We start from the raw sequence: 17,255 nt of genomic DNA on the forward strand, positions 1-17,255 counted from the left end.
TGATCAACTGCCTCCTGCACACCCCCTACTGGGGATCAAGCCTGCAACCCAGTTATGTGCCCTGACTGGGCGTCAAACTGTGACCTCCTGGTTCAAAGGTCGATGCTCAACCAGTAGCCACACTGGCTGAGCTAAGTACTTTATATATTTTATGCCATTATAAATGGCAATATGTTTAACATTTAAATACAATAGGTATACACATAATTTATTTTTACATAGTGAATATCCTATAACCTTGCTAAACTGACTTGCTAATTCTAGAACTTTTCTTCTATGTTCACTGGGATTATTTTCCTGTGTAGACAATCATTTCTTCAGTGAATACAGGCAGTTTTATATTATTCATTCTAATGTCTGAGTGGCTAGTATTGATATTTTTTACCCTGTACATAATATTTGCTCTTGGTTTTCTGAAAGCTGAATTAAAAATGGAGTCATACATTTTTTCCTCTGAAGCCTACTTCAACTAATATTATAGAGTATATTTATTATACTTCATTTCTATAGCATTTAACCTACAAAAACTTACAGAATAAGGCCTTTCAAAGGCCAGTTCTTCCATTTGGTATTTAGAGCAAGAGGATTTGCTCCTCAGAAGATCTTATCCAGGAAGTAGTCCTCAGCCACAACTCTAGTGACTCACCCCTACATTTTCTTACCATTTTCCAGAGCCTAGTGAGTGTCAAACAAGAGACTAATACTGTTTGTTTGAAGATAGAAGATAACCACTGTTAAGCTATTATTTTAAACTAATAGCATTTGCAGATATGGAGGGGTTTTTTTTGTTTGTTTGTTTTTGTTTGTTTGTTTTGAGGGGGGATTGTTTAGGTCTCCTTAGCAAAATAATATTCTTGTGCCCTATTTCTTACATTCAGCAGCAGAGTCTTGACTCCATATTTAATTTTATACCCTCTTTTCACCCCTCTCCTTCCAAAATGTTTGGGTAAGGAGCACCTATGTACTTACAATCTAATTTGGACATTTGAATATTTCTTAACTTTGGATGAACCCCATCCATGTGCCTTTCTGGGATTGGGTTCTGTAATCTGGCCATGGTTTTCTCTCTGCCCTGTTGCTAGCCCACTCTTTCCTATTCTAATTTCATTTCTGGTCCTGACTTCTTTCCCAAATGCATAGACAGTGTAGCTTTCTATACCTTAGGGCTGCCCAGAGCTGATGAAGATCACCACTCAATTACATTATAAGAAGTAGTCTTTTTGAAGCATAGAATAATAACAGAACCATGTTAATAACTGGAACTTCAATGCATGATCAGATTGTAGCATGTCAACAACAACAGACTGTGACATAGAGCGTTGTATTTTTGGATTGACAACTTCATTGGCGTTGTAGCAGGTAGGAAGTGTTTTCTGCTGAAGGAGTATGTCTGCTTACCTTCCTCATACTTGATATTACTGAGCTTATTATTTATTGTTTTATATTGGTTGGGATGTTTCTAAGTTTAAATAATAAGTAGTCGCTTTTGATAACTATTGCTTCTTTATTTTAGGTGCCATATATGATATACTTTTATTGAAGGTTATAATGATTGGTTTTTACTCTAAGCTCAGCGTTTAAACTCAGTCAGAAGGGTGCTGTGATGAGGCCAGGGAGGGGCCAAATAACTAGCATTGATTCCTATCTAATCTAAGCATTGCTAAAAATGTGCTCCCCTGAGTGTGTATAATAACAGGTTTTGATTATTTCTTAATTACAAATAAAATAACTTTCAATTTTCTCCACGGTATCAAACTTAAGCAATTCTATGTATAGAATTCACAGAAGGAAAATCCATATCAACATGCTAAAAAATTCTATGTAGTTCTTATGCAACCATGTTAATGATATACTCTGTTAATTTTGGAAGACAAATGAAAATTACTTTTACAATATGCCTGCTTTCTGTAACACTCCGATTTATTTAACCTGGTCATATTTCTCTTAAACCAATTAAAAATAGAGGGCCCATCAGCTTATAAATAATGCATTATCTTTCAAACCCTATTAATTAATTTTTGTTTATAATCTCTAGGTGGCCTCAGTAGGTCGAAAGGTGACCTCATATTCTAACTTGTCAGACCCTTAAGCATCAAGTCATTTTCCAGCACTTTTAATTAATGACACAAAATGTTATCTGTGAAGCAGTTACGTTAAACAGTTCTGATAAGCCAGGACAAAACTAGCTTTTGGTTCAGTGGGGAAAGAAAATGTAAATATATTTTGTTATTGTCGGAAAATGACCTCTGTTACAGGGTTGCTATAGAAAAATTAGATACTTCTGAAATAGACATGGGGATAGGAAACAAAAGAGTTAAAATATATGGTTTATACATGTGTGCATCTAAGGCACCACACATAGGAAGAGGCTACAGTCAGGACCAGTGGGCTACAGGGATGCATGTCATCATCAGATTACTTTATACTTTGCCCTCTAGATCATTCTCCCTTATTTCCTTTAAAATTTAACATTCTCTAAAACTCCACCTATTGCCCATAATTATTTCAAGTTCTCAGCATCCCAATGATGTTTATCCATTGTGTTCTGTTTTCTGTTTTAAATATATTTTTACTGATTTTTTTTACAGAGAGAAAGGGAGAGGGATAGAGAGTTAGAAACATCGATGAGAGAGATACATTGATCAGCTGCCTCCTGCACACTCCCTACTGGGGATGTGCCCACAACCAAGGCACATGCCCTTGACCGGAATCGGACCTGGGACCCTCAGTCCACAGGCTGACGCTCTATCCACTGAGCCAAACCAGTTAGGGCTATCCATTGTGCTTTAACATCTGAAGTGTGGGTTTGTGACTAATTATCATAACTAACATAACATGCCTGGCTCTCTGGCAGGCTTAAAACCCATTATCTCATTATCTCACTTAAACCTCTCAGCATCACTCTGTCAGCGAATGAAGAAGCTCAGGATTCAGGAATTTAGTCATAAATGTAAGCCAGTGTCAGAGCAGGTCCAGTGCTCATGTCTCCCACAGTGACACCTAGGTCCTAACCACTACTCTCTCACCCGTCAATGATGAAGTCTTTCTAGTGCACTCTGTCTTTAAGAAGAGTTAGTACCTGCTGTTTCATAAGCTGAGATATACAGTGCCTATAATAGTGGAGTTGTGATATAACTTGCCATATATCCCACTGCAGGTTAGAATAAACATATCATGAGCAAATGTGAGGATGTAGTAGGGAGGATGGCTGTATATGCGCTGATTTATTTAAACATTTCTTTCCTTATATATTTAATACTAGAAGGTGTGCAGGTTACGCACTGGTGACCTTACTAGCCAGACGTCCGACGAGGAAAGGCATTCATTGTTAGATGCCACACTTTCCATTTCGAGCATGTAAGAAGCTCTGCGCTTGGTGCATTGAAGATCGATGGATCTCAGCAAGCAGAAAGCATTGTTAAATTGGCCAGTCCTCCTCTCTGGCGCTCGCTTTCTCCTAAGAGTGGAAAAGGAGAAAGCCTTGCTCTCCATTGTCTCACAGTCTTGTACCGTGGGGTACAATTGCTGCAAATAAAAACCAGGAACAATCTGAGTTGTGGTTTCCACGTGTAATTACATTATAGCTGTTCCTCTTTGCCCTCTAGTTACATTTGCGCTTTGCGATGAAAGTATTAGTGGAAATAAAGGAATGGTACATTGGAGTTAATGAAGCATGTTCCCTCTGTGTTGTTTTCTTCATTGCCTTTGTTATTTTTTTGTTCCTACAGGTTAACATATTTATGTTAATCTTTATGCATGCTGCAGTTATGTTTCTATATATTATTTAGGGAAAGTCTTGCATTAGCTGTAATAAATAAACTTAGGTTTTAAATCATAATCTTTGCTCTACTTAATTTATTTACATTTACTCTTTTTCATTACTGCAGGAGGAGAAAGCCCCAGTGCTTTACTTTTATAATAAAATGCTCTGAGAAAGAGTTATTATGGGTCCTAATACTGGTATGCAAATATCATTAAAGTTTACACAGCGATAGCTTTTAATAACATTTGGAGAGATTTGGGCTGATGCAGTTTTTGTACTAATATTTCTGCTTCAAGATAAGAGAAACTGGGTTTAATCCCTTGGGGATCTTGGGAAATGGTGATGTTATACATAAATGTATATTTAGACTCATTTAATGAAATTTCTCTCTAAGGTATACATTATAGTGACATCTTTTTTTTATTTTGACATTTTAAAATATGATTTATATTCCTGTGCTATGTCAGGTCACCTGTAAATTTAAAGTGAAAAAACTATATGCAGAGGGCTCAGAATTGAGCCAGTACGGACTCATTTGTAACAATGTCAATTGGAACAGATTTGGGGAAAGGGATCAGAGTGTGTGTGTGTAAGACTGAGGTGCGGGTGCAGGTTAGGGGTACTGGGAATGAGGTGATAGAGGAGGGGGGAGTGAAATCTATTGCTGCTGTTCTGACTGCCATGGGTCTTGAGAGCATCATGCTAAGTGATGTGAGTCAGATGGAAGAGGATAAAAACCCGTTGGCTTCTCTCATGTGGAGTATAAAAACAACAACAAATAAATAAGTCAAACAAATAATAAAACCTCTTAGACACAGACAGTAGTATGGTGGTTACGTGAGGGTTAGCAGGATGGGGAGACATTGAAGAAAGAAAAAGGATCAAATATATGGTGACAGAAATAGACAAAACTTTGAGTGGTGAACACAATGCACTATACAGATGATGTATTATATAATCATACACTTGAAACTTTATAATCTTATTAACCAATGTCACCCCAATAAACTTAATAAAAACCTGAATAAGATTACTAGGAACATAGTCAATTTTGATGTGCAATAGTAAAGGAATTATAGTGTGAAAATCCTTGTGAGGAAATTTTATTTATTCACATTACACTAATATTCTACAACCTGATGAGCAGTGATAGTCTATCAGAGAGTTCACTAAAGTCTTCCCGAAACATTTGAAGTACAAATGCAAGCGCTAGAAGAATTGGTGAGAGTTTAGTAAGTGGATTTCTTCACTCTGGAATGGCAGAAAATGTAGGACTGGATAGTCAGCATTTGGGCAGTTATTAAGGATGCGGATAAACTGAACAATGCATTGAGCAAGTCCCTGTGTGTCAGACAATGGAGCAAGGTGGGTGCCAGTGGAGACTGCACTGACATTTGAAGGGAACAGATACCAAGGCAAATGGAAAGTAACAATACCTGACTCATCTGGAGACTTGTACGTCTCACTCAATGTATTTTTTTTTTTTACCTAAAATAACATTATCTATAGCAAAATAATAATCCGGGGATCTAGCTGCTGCATATGTAGTTGGTCACAGTGCATCTTCCTCAACTTTCCTGTGTGTTTGAAAGTTTCATAATAAGATGCTGGGGAAATGTAAAGCTACCTGAGACACTGGTGAAAACGTCCATAATGACTGCTCAAGTAAGGATAGTTTTAAGTGAAATTATTCAAAGAGTTTTTTTGTGTGTGTTTTTTTTAATATATTTTATTGATTTTTTTACAGAGAGGAAGGGAGAGAGAGAGCGAGCTAGAAACATCGATGAGAGAGAAACATTGATCAGCTGCCTCTTGCACATCCCCCACAGGGTATGTGCCCGCAACCCAGGTACATGCCCTCGACCGGAATCGAACCCGGGACCCCCCAGTCCGCAGGCCGACGCTCTATCCACTGAGCCAAACCGGTTTCAGCTCAAAGAGTTTTTATAGCCATGGACTATTTAATCCAGGGGAGGGGACCATCCAGCCCGCAGGCCATATAAGGCCTGCAAAATCACTTGGTCTGGCCATGCCAAGGCATGAGGGGTGAGTGAATGAAACGTTTGATGAAATATAGCAGGCTAATTTTTAAATTGATCATTTTGTATGGCCCTCGAATAATTTTATAAATATCCAAATGGCCCGTGGCAGAAAAAAGATTCCCCACCGCTGATTTAAACAATGTTCACATCTATGAAGATGCCAACGTTTTTGTGACCTTGTTGAAATCCTGGACTGGATAAACAGTACGCCTGAGCAAGAGTATCCTGTTTTGAAATACTTTTTAATACCCAAGGAATTGTTAAATGAAAATATCTGGCAGAACATTTCCTTAAGTCACATGATCTGCAAATCAGAAGTGGAGACATTAACTTTATCCTACAAAATATCCCTGACACTGGTGTAGTCAGCATCTCTCTGAGGTATTCCAGTCTATGATTTGGACACACTTCCTTTGTTTGCTAAAAGTTGCATCAATAATCACGGACATGTAATAAGGTTGTCTCTGATTTCTCCGACACTCCCACATGTAGAGACCCTTCTTTCTGGCCAGCAAAGTGAGCTCTTCTGCCTTTTTAAAGGAGATGGAGGTAAAGCACATAATTAAGTTGACAGTGCCTGAGGCAGGGTCATCACTGCTGATCTGCCCCTAACTTTCTACCTCTGACCCACGAGGGCGAGGCTGATATTTGTTAAGCCATTGCAGATCAGACTCTGCCCCTTTATCACTTACCACTTCTTCAGTATTTCCAAGAATAAAATCCAAGGTCATTGCTAAGGTGTTATTAAATTTGGACACATAAACATTCTGACCTTAAGCTTTATTAACCAACGTAACATATTGAATTTTACTCACCACAGGTTTTCAATATCTGGTAAATTAATGGTGTGTTTTGTTTTTCTCTTTAAATATTGGATGAAGAACAGTCTTGCTGTCTACTGGTATCATAATACTTGTCTTCTGAACATTGATGTGGCCATTGTATCAGTATATTTTATTTGTTCCCATATCGTTCCACCACTACCTTTATGCGAATGATAGATGTGTTGACTCTGAAGCCCATTTATCAGCAGGCATGGGATTGCTACCCCTTGGAAACTTTTGTGCATTATATAGGCATGAGAATTTCAGATCTTTTATGATGATGAAATGGTCACTGACCTGATCTTCATCGTTGACTCATTACTTTTCAACACATTCATCTATGCCAAGACCTTGGTAGTGACTGGACTAAGAAATCTATAGCACTGTGCCAATGTGCAGTTCCCCAAATCACACAGTAGAAGCTATGTTTCCAAACTTAAGACAAGAAAAAATTATTGCTTTTCTTATAAGTTTATACAATCAAAAAATCTAGAACTGTTAAGTGTTTTAGGTCATTCAGGCCAAAGATTTGCTTCCTTGCATAACGTTTTTTTTTCCCCCACTACTCAAACCAGGCTCCATCAGGGCCTGTTGCAAAAATATCTTTGAAGAAAATCTTTATTCCATTTAAACAACACCATGTATATATGCAATCTTTTATTATGGCCAGTTATTAATCTAATATTTCTTTAGTGCTACTTAAATCTTTATTAATCTAAATGTTACCTCCATAGGAATGAATCCCTCCTAATAATATCCTTCATATAGTAGAAATTGTGTAATATAAAACTAAGTAACTGCATGTAAATAACTGCATTTACTATGTGTGTAAAGACCATAATGTCCAATTGAACTCTTTTGATCTTATTTCAGAACAACATTCTTCAAACTTCCCTGCTAAATAGTGATAAGGAAGTCTGGGAACTCGGTAGAAACTGCTTCTTGAGATATCTCTGGATCTAAATGATTTGTCTTTAAAACATGCCACATAATCCTTGATGAATCTCTACTTACTTTAAATCTACCATATCTTAATTAACTAATTAGAAAACTTCTCATCAAATGCCCAGGTAGAATGGCTTCTCTGTGAGTGCACTTTGAATTTATTCTGTAGCTCGTCATATTCTTGTCACGCTGCTGTGTCCTCCAGCGTGTTGGGTGTCCAAACTTGGGGAACACAGCCTTAGTCGGTCACAAGTAGAACGTATTTAGTGTCGTTGTGGCTTTCCCCAAAATTGTTCCCTGCTACTGCTAAACCGGTAGGTCTCAGATTGCAGCCTGTACTTTTCCTGAGTATCTGAGCATTGTCACATCCATCTTAAAATGTGCTGCTGCTAAACACCCTTCTGGGGATGGTTGACTGAATCCTGCAAATGTGTCTGTTGTGAACATTCGAAAGACAGGTGGATGTCAAGGTCAGGCTATATCTCAGCAAAGTCAACTGGATAGTTGTCCACATTTCTCATAACTTCCCATTAGTTTTGATTGAATCACCTCGGTACAAGATCTGTCACTCAGGTTCGAGGCACAGGTACTTTGATATTTATAATCACACTAAATGGATCCATCTCTTAGGTGCAGATTCGCATTATCCGAGGGCACAGAGATGAACAGATAAGCCACAGTGCTGAGGACAAGTTGATAAAGAAAAAGAAAAATGGCCATGCAGCCTGCAGGACTGGGTCCGTCTGGTCAGGCCTCTCTGTCCCTGTTGGAGGCATGGCAGGGGAGCTAAATGTCCAGCTGGAAGTTGCTGGGGGAACACAGAATCAGAGTAAGGGAAATCGGTTTTACAATTACAATACTTAATAATCTGAGGCTAGTATTTCCTTATATGTTCACTTATTCATAGGAATTTGTGTGCCTTGAGAATCAAGTGGTCAAGAACTGGGAGGGCACTGCAGGTACACACCTTCTTCTGACTGCTGCATGGTGTCTCTGGGCCCAGTAATGGAATCAGGATATAGGCAGCATCTTTCTCTGTAGACTGGGACCAGTTCTATGTATTATGAGGCAACTCTGAGAAAGCAGTGCTTCCCTCCCACCCCCCCCACCCCTACCCCTAAATTCACTGTGTTGCCACCATGCACTGCAGACAAGCTTCTGGTAAGGAAAAATAAAGGGACATATTCAGCCTTTCATAAACTCTGGGACTTAACATAGGGAGCATCCAACCTGCAGGCAGCTGTGTAGAACGGGGATTCAGAAATCATTTTTTAAAGGGGAGAAAAGAGGGAGAGAAATGCAAGGGATAGTTATGCTAGATTCTCGTGCCCTGGTGATCCCATGAAAGTTCCTATTTCACCATTGAAATCGACATCAGCACAAATGACTGTCAGCCTCTGCTCTTGCTAAGGTGCAGACTGAGGCTGAGAGGAGCACTTCTGCTGATGCCCATTGCCTTTCCCTAATAGCGAATTCAAAGAGTTAAACTAATCCGCAGTTTTCTAATATGAAAAATATATTTGAAAATTTTATATCTGATAAGGGGTTAACATCTAAAATATGTAAGGAAATCAGAGAACTTAATAGCAAAAAACAAGCAATCCAATTTTAAAATGGGTAGAGGAGATGGCCAACAGGTACATGAAAAGATGGTCGTCATTGCAAATGATCAGGGAAATGCAAATCAAAACCTTAATGAAATATGTCCCACCTGTTACAATACTATAGAATAAAAGCCTAATATGCAAATTGTCCTCTCTGGTGGTTGTTCGACCAGGAGACCAGGAGTTCGACTGCTCGCTATGACGTGTGCTGACCACCACCCGGGGGCAGTGCGGAACATGGTGGGCGTCGGTGATGTGGCGCCTGGGCAGGGGGGCTGCGACCTCTCGCCGGCTACCTGGGGGTGGAGGTGATGGGGATGAAGGTGCGGTGAGAATGCGAGGTATCCCCTGAGCTCCAGTGCTGGGGAATCCCCTGCACTCAGGTACCGGGTGCCCGCAAGGAGCCTGCCTGCACCTGCACAGTGTCTTGTGGGTGAGCTGGGACGCAGCCGCTGGGACCGCAGTGGCCGGTTGGGCTCACCATGGGTTCGTGCAGGAGCTGATCTGCAAGGCCAGCCAGGAGAGAGCACGCTGCCTGCCTGCACTTCGATTGCTGTCCAGGGCCTAGGGGCTGCACTCGTGCACAAATTTTGTGCACTGGGCCTCTAGTGACTATTATAAAAAATACAGAAGCTAACAAGTGGTAGTGAGGATGTGGAGAAAGGGAACTCTTGCGAACTATTGGTGGGGATGTAAATTGTGCAGTCATTACGAAAAATAGTATCGAGGTCCCTCAAAAACTTCAAAATAAAACTACCATAGGATGCAGCAGTCATTTTTCTGGGACATAAAGGAAATGAAATCAGAATCTTGAAAAGCTATCTGCACTCCCATGCTCATTGCAGTGTTATTCACAATAGCCAAGATATGAAACCAGCCTGTTTCTGTCTACAGAAGAATTAATAAACATGATCTGGTATATATGTGTGTACAAAGGAATATTATTCCACCATGAGAATGAAGGAAATTCTGCGACAACATGGATTGAACCGGAGGGCTTTATGCTTAGTGAAATAAGTCAGAGGGAAAAAGGTAAATATTGTATGATATCAGTTAGATGTGGAATCTGGAAGAGCCAGACTCACAAAACAGGGAGTCGAGTGATAGTTACCAGGGACTGGGTGTGGGAAATGGAAAGGCGCTGGTCAAAAGCTATACACTTTCACTTAAAAAATGAATAAGTTACAGTTAACAATGCTGTATTATATACTTGAAAGTTGCCAGAAAAGTAGATCATAAATGGCCTCATCACACACACACAAAAAAATGGTAATGATGTGAGATGATGGAGGTGGTAACTAACCATACTGTGGTAATTATTTCTCAACGTGGGAGTGTATCCTATCATCGCTTTGTAATCTTACACAATGTTACATGTCAATTATATCTCAGTAAAGCTGGGGAAAGAAAAAGGAAATATATCTTTTCTAAAAAGGAACCTCACTGCCATTCTCATCCTGTTCAATGAGTATTTGCTGATTAAAGGTATGTTCCAGGGGAGGAGATATTTAAAAATACGACAATCACATGCAGTTGGGTAAGTGCTGCCAGGAGGGTAGTAAGTCAAGGTGCCATGAGTCCACTGGGAGGGGGTCTTGTTCTGCCTTGGGGAATCATTGGATCATTCTGGAGAGGTACAAAGGCCACCCTGACACAGAGGGACACATGCTGAGTAGGAAGCTGATCGATGAAGGAAATGTGTTTCTGGATTTAGAGGTTCATTTATTTGTTTACCAAATACACACTCAGATTCTACTAGGCATGGGGCTATTTTAGCACAGTGGCTCCAATGACTGAAAGAAGTAAGATTTAGCTCCCATGGAGTTCATATGCTGGTAGGTAGATTTTGATAATTTTTGTATCATTTTATAAATTTGTGTTTGAAAGAATTATTGCTTTGTTCTCTTCTCTCTCAGCCTTTGACCACCCCCCTTTATGCTTTTTTTTTTTTTTTTTTGAGGAAGGGAGCTCCCAAAATGGTATTTATAGCCCTTCTTCTTTGAAGAACTGTTCTAAAGTTATCTTTGCAAATCTCTTTTGAAAAGCTTAACGAAATGAAAAATGACTAGGCTTGAGTTGGTAAGCTTATCGCTGTGATTATTAACATGGAATGCTTACATCAATACTATTTTATGAGGGGAGAGCTTACTGTTGGCCTGAGACAGCAATAAAACATCCTCTCATTCCCAGCATGTTTTTATCATGCTAATAAGCATCACCGGAAAATAAGTCCACATTTATTATGTGGCCAAAGCAGTGATGATTTTACAAGAGGAACAGACATGAGGTTGGTTATTTCTGCCTGACCAATGGATTGCCACTCCCTACCTCCTCTCCCACTCAGATATAAGGCTGATAGAATTTTATTACCCTTCTTCTGCAGAATAAAAAATGTAAGACATGCAACATAAGAGAAAATTCTAATTTAAAGATTTAAACTACCCATAATCTAATAATTCAGGCAAAATGAAGCATCAAACCTCTTTGAAAGTGTGTGGGGGATGGTCTATTTTTAACCAGCAGCACTGAGGGGGCATTCTGAGAACTGCTGTGGATCCTGGTGTTCCTATTCACAAAGACTAGGGGAAAAAAGACTGTCTTCAGCAGATGAATAGAAACATTGATTGGCTTTGAGGCAAGTAATTGCCTTACTCACCCATACAAAAAACTCCAGCCAGTAAAGTCCTCCTTTAAGCAAAGCACAAAGGATGCATGATTCATACTTATGCATATATAGTGTAGCTTACCTAGGATTAATTTAATTATTCCTGGTCCAGTTGTTTCTGAAAAATATCCGGGGTACTACCTTAACATAGATTTTCTTTTGAAAGTCAAAATCTCCGTTAATTTGTTTTTTCTTCATTGTATAGTGCAATGTATAGCATATATGTGTTAGAATTGGTTATGAACATTACAGAGTAGTAGAAAAGTTAAAGCATACATATTCTTAGCATTTCCAATTAAAAGGAGCATTGGAGTATTGATTATCACAGTTAATATATAATTTGTTACTTCTTTCCATATATATATATATATATATATATATATATATATATATATATATATATATTTAGAGGCCTGATGCATGAAATTGTGCAAGAGTAGGCCTTCCTTCCCCAGGCTACCACATCGGCTTCTCTCTGGCACCCGGGACCCAGGCTTCCCTTGGGCCACCAGCAGGCACCTGGGACCTGGGCTTCCCTTGCAGCCCCAGCTTCGTCAGGAAGGTTGTCCAGCAGGTCATCCAGAAGGACATTGGGAAGAACATCCTAAAGGTCATTGGGCTGTCTGGTCTAATTAGCATATTATACTTTTATTATTATAGATATTTATTTATTATTGATAGCATTGTAGATGTCTCTCACACCCTCCATCCCATCCACTTACCCCCCTCTTCTTAGCCCCTAACCCCCCAGGTCTTCACCACCCTCTTGCCTATGTCCATGGGCTATGCATAGAAGTATATAAGTTCTTTGCTTTATCTCTTGCCATTCCTCCCAGCTCCACATCGAGATATGCCAGTCTGTTCTATTCTCCCATGCTTGTATTGTTGGCCAATTCTTTTTGTTCATTAAGTTCCACAAATAAGTGAGATCATGCAATATTTGTCTTTCTCAGATTGACTTATTTCACTTAGCATAATAGTCTCCAGGTCCATCCATGCTGTCCTAAAGGATAAGAGAGATCCCTCTTTTTCACAGCTGCGTAGTATTCCTTTGTGTAAATTTCCCACAGCTTTTTTTTTATGCACCTCCCGACCTTCAGCATAGTTCCTGCCCCCTAGCCCTGGCAGTGGAGCCCAGCAGCTGGACTCTAGGGCAGCAGTGGCAGTGGGTGCATACACAGCAGGGGCAAAAGTCATGTAGGGTCAGTGGTGGTCTCAAGGTGAAGGACAGATGCCTGGCTGGATGTGTGCCAGGGGCAGAGGTCCTGCTAGGGTCTGTTGCAGGGACGCAGGCTCTGGGTTGTGACCTCTGTGGACTCACAGGGTTCGGGGCAGGTGTCTGTGGGTTTAGGCCCAGGCTCATGGCTAGTCTGGGTGGTGGCAAGGCTGGGCACCTAGCCACTACTGGCCTCTGCACCCCTCCCAAGGACGACCTGGTAAGCCCTTCCTGATGCTATGGGTGGTCTCTGAGCCAGAGCCGCCCTGGGAGTGCCTGTGGTAGTAGTTGGGGCTCTTTGGCCAGGAGAGCCAGAACCACCTGCCCCAGAGACACCTGAGCAGTCTGACTGTCACACACACACACACACACACACACACACACACACACACACACTCGCCCTCTCACTCACTCCCTCACTCCTGTCCTGCTGACTGCCATGTTGGAACTTCACTTCTTTCCTTTTTAAATACCTATATGATGCTTATTAGCATTTTAATAACCAAAGCAATAAAAACAATTAAAGTCACATTTAGTTCCTGTTCTGCCTCATTTCATTAATTTCTGTTTTTTTTTCTTTTGAAGTAAAAGCAGTAAAATTGGTGTCTTAGCTATAGCTGTCTTTTTAAATTAAACTAGAGGCCTGATGCACGAAATTCATGCAAGGACCTTGGCCCCACACCACCACCGTGGCCGCCTCTGCCTCAGCCCCCACCCACTGCGGCTTTGTCTGGAAGGAAGGACGTCTGGTCTAATTAGCATATTACGTATTTATTATTATAGATTTCTGTATGTGAAGAGGGAATTAGATATTCTCTTAAATACAAGCTATCTTGCCGAAACCGGTTTGGCTCAGTGGATAGAGCGTCGGCTTGTGGACTGAAAGGTCCCAGGTTCGATTCCGGTCAAGGGCATGTACCTGGGTTGCGGGCACAACCCCAGTAGGAGATGTGCAGGAGGCAGCTGATCGATGTCTCTCTCATCGATGTTTCTAGCTCTCTATCTCTCTCCCTTCCTCTCTGTAAAAAATCAATAAAATATATTTTAAAAAAATAAATAAAATACAAGCTATCTTCAAACTTGAAAGAAGTGGCTATCCTCCATACCTAACATTTAAAAGGCAGAGCTGAAAATTTTCACAATGAAAGAAATGCTTAATTTTTAAAGTTTATTACATTTTATTTTTTAAGAGTTAATAAATATTTATTTGGTATGTAAATAGGTGAAAAATATTGTTTTGAGCTACATTAAATGTGTCTCTTCCATTTCAATACTGATTTCTATTCCTGAGAAACCCAAAGGCCTTTCTCTAAGAGGTGAATTCTCGCTAGCCACTGTTCCCTCCGGGAGCCATGCTGAGACAGGCCTTGGCCCGGGAGGAGAAAAGGGATTTCCAGATCCGGCCTGATGCTGACTTACAGGGAAGGTTTTTGGCTTGGGATTTGGAGGTGGTGTTGTAGAAATACATCTACTTAAAATAGCAGTTAGTTAAATGCGGAGATCGGATGAATTGCCTCATTTCCCCCCAAGCTCAGCAGCATCCAAAGGTCAGCTGTGTTCTGAAGAGCCAATTACTAATGCGGCTTTGAACTGGCTTGAAGCTGTACACCCCTGATTCTTCCCAGCAGTCTTCCCTTGCCAAAGCTTTACTATTTTCTTAACCTTTGTTTGGAATCTTATTTGATTCCTGGGCAATTGCAAACTTTAACCATTAGAAAAGGAAGTGAATTCAATGTACCTTATTCAACTTGAAGCAATAGCAAGGAGTTGGGATTTACCTCAGCCTGGTGACCTTTCTCAACTTTAGTATTTAAGCTCTTCCTGATTGAATTTTTTTAACCTAAGAAAGGGTCAAAATAGATCTGGTCTTTAGCATCCTGAGCATTTAACACCATCAAGATCTTTCCTTGCCTGGCTGGCATGACTCAGTGGCTGATCGTTGTCGACCTATGAACTAGGAGGTCACAGTTCCATTTTCAATAAGGGCATATCCCAGGTTGCGGGCTTGATCCCCACTATCCCCACTGTGGAGCACACAGAAGTCAGCCAATCAATGATTCTCTTTCATTACTGATGCTTCAATCTCTCCCTCTCCCTCTCTTTCTGAAATCAATAATATATATCTGATATATATCATATATATATATGATAAGATGTTTTCTCTATTTTGGATTCCTATTGCATTTAGCATCTGACACTACAATTTTGAATTTAATTTTCTTTTTCTTAAATGAACTATTGATTTCCTCAGATAGATTGTCATTCATGTGAGGGAAACATATGGATTCCTTTCCATTTCATCCACTCTTTTTTTCTCCCTCCCTTTCTCCCTCCTTCCACCCCTTCTTTTCCTTCTTCTATTATCCAATATACAGGGTGGGAAAAGAAGTAGGTTTACAATTGTTTATATGGGAATAATACAATAAATAATAATAAAATCTGTTTCCGTACTCACAACTGTAAACTTACTTTTTTAAATAAATCTTTATTGTTCAGATTATTACAGTTGTTCCTCTTCCCCCCCCACCCATAGCTCCCCTCCACCCAGTTCCCACCCCACCCTCTGCCCTTACTCCCCAACTGTCCTCATCCATAGGTGTACGATTTTTGTCCAGTCTCTTCCCACACCCCCCACACCCCTTTCCCCCCCGAGAATTGTCAGTTCACTCCATTTCTATGCCCCTGATTTTATTATATTCACCAGTTTACTCTGTTAATCAGATTTTTTATTCACTTGATTTTTAGATTCACTTGTTGATAGATGTGTATTTGTTGTCCATAATTTGTATCTTTACCTTTTTCTTCTTCTTCCTCTTCTTAAAGAATACCTTTCAGCATTTCACATAATACTGGTTTGGTGGTGATGAACTCCTTTAGCTTTTTCTTATCAGTGAAGCTCTTTATCTGACCTTCAATTCTGAATGATAGCTTTGCTGGATAAAGTAATCTTGGTTGTAGGTTCTTGTTGTTCATCACTTTGAATATTTCTTGCCACTCCCTTCTGGCCTGCATAGTTTCTGTTGAGAAATCAGCTGACAATCGTATGGGTACTCCCTTGTAGGTAACTGACTTTTTTCTCTTGCTGCTTTTAAGATTTTCTCTTTGTCTTTTGCCCTTGGAATTTAATTATGATGTGTCTTGGTGTGGTCCTCTTTGGATTCCTTTTGTTTGGGGTTCTCTGCGCTTTCTGGACTTGAAAGTCTATTTCTTTCTCCAGGTAGGGGAAGTTTTCTATCATTATTTCTTCAAATAGGTTTTCAATACCTTGATCTCTCTCTTCTTCTGGCAATCCTATAATTCAGATGTTGGTACGCTTGAAGCTGTCCCAGAGGCTCCTTACACTATCTTGATATTTTTGGATTCTTTTTGCTTTTTGCTTTTCCAGTTGGGTGTTTTTTACTTCTTCGTATTTCAAATCTTTGACTTGATTCTTGGTATCCTCTGGTCTGCTGTTGGGAGTCTTTATAATGTTCTTTATTTCAGTCAGTATATGCTTAATTTCTAGTTGGTCCTTTTTCATATCCTCGAGGGTCTCACTAAATTTATCAACGGTTTCTAGAAAATTCTTGAAAAACGTTATAACGTGGTTTTGAACTCTATATCCAGTAGTTTGCTTTCATCCATTTCTGTCATTTGTGATCTGTTTCTTTGTCTCCGCATTTTGGCTGCTTCCCTGTGTTGGTAGAGTGGCTTTCTGTGCTAGGTGTCCTATAGGGCCCAGTGGTTCAGCCTCCCCAATTACTTGGGTAGACACTCTTGGTGCACCCCTTTGTGGGCTGTGTGCACAGTGTTGTTGTAGTTAAGCCTTGATTGTTGTAGGTATCACTGGGAGGAATTGACCTCCAGTCCAATTGTCTGTGAGAATCAGCTGTGTCTACAGTGGGAGAACTTCTGTGCTGAAGATACCATTTTGGGGCAAGACTTGTTTCAGTGGGGCTTTGGTGCTCACTGAGTCTGCCCCCTGAGTGTGTCCCATATGGATCTGAGGAGTTGTTATCTGGATGGTCCCAATCTGACCACTGGGTACACAGGCTCTTGGATCTCTAAGTAGGTGCTAATTTAGCCTCTGCCTGAGGCTACCCATCAGTAGCTATGGAGAGATCTGAAGGTTCCTCTTCCTTGTTTGGGTTTTGGAGGTGCCCAGCTGAGGCCCAGCTGTGAAGCAATGCAAGCTGCTGCGGGGCCTTGGGCCTTCT

General features: G+C 40.3%; 1 protein-coding gene across 3 annotated transcripts in view; it reads left to right on the forward strand.

Moving 5' to 3' along the window:
- DPP10 (dipeptidyl peptidase like 10) overlaps positions 1-17,255 on the forward strand; it is a 1,372,039-nt gene that overhangs the window by 864,907 nt on the left and 489,877 nt on the right. The window lies entirely within an intron of this gene.

The sequence above is a fragment of the Myotis nattereri genome (assembly GCF_964212035.1).
Source record: "Myotis nattereri genome assembly, chromosome: 7".
In the NCBI taxonomy this organism is placed as follows: domain Eukaryota; kingdom Metazoa; phylum Chordata; class Mammalia; order Chiroptera; family Vespertilionidae; genus Myotis; species Myotis nattereri.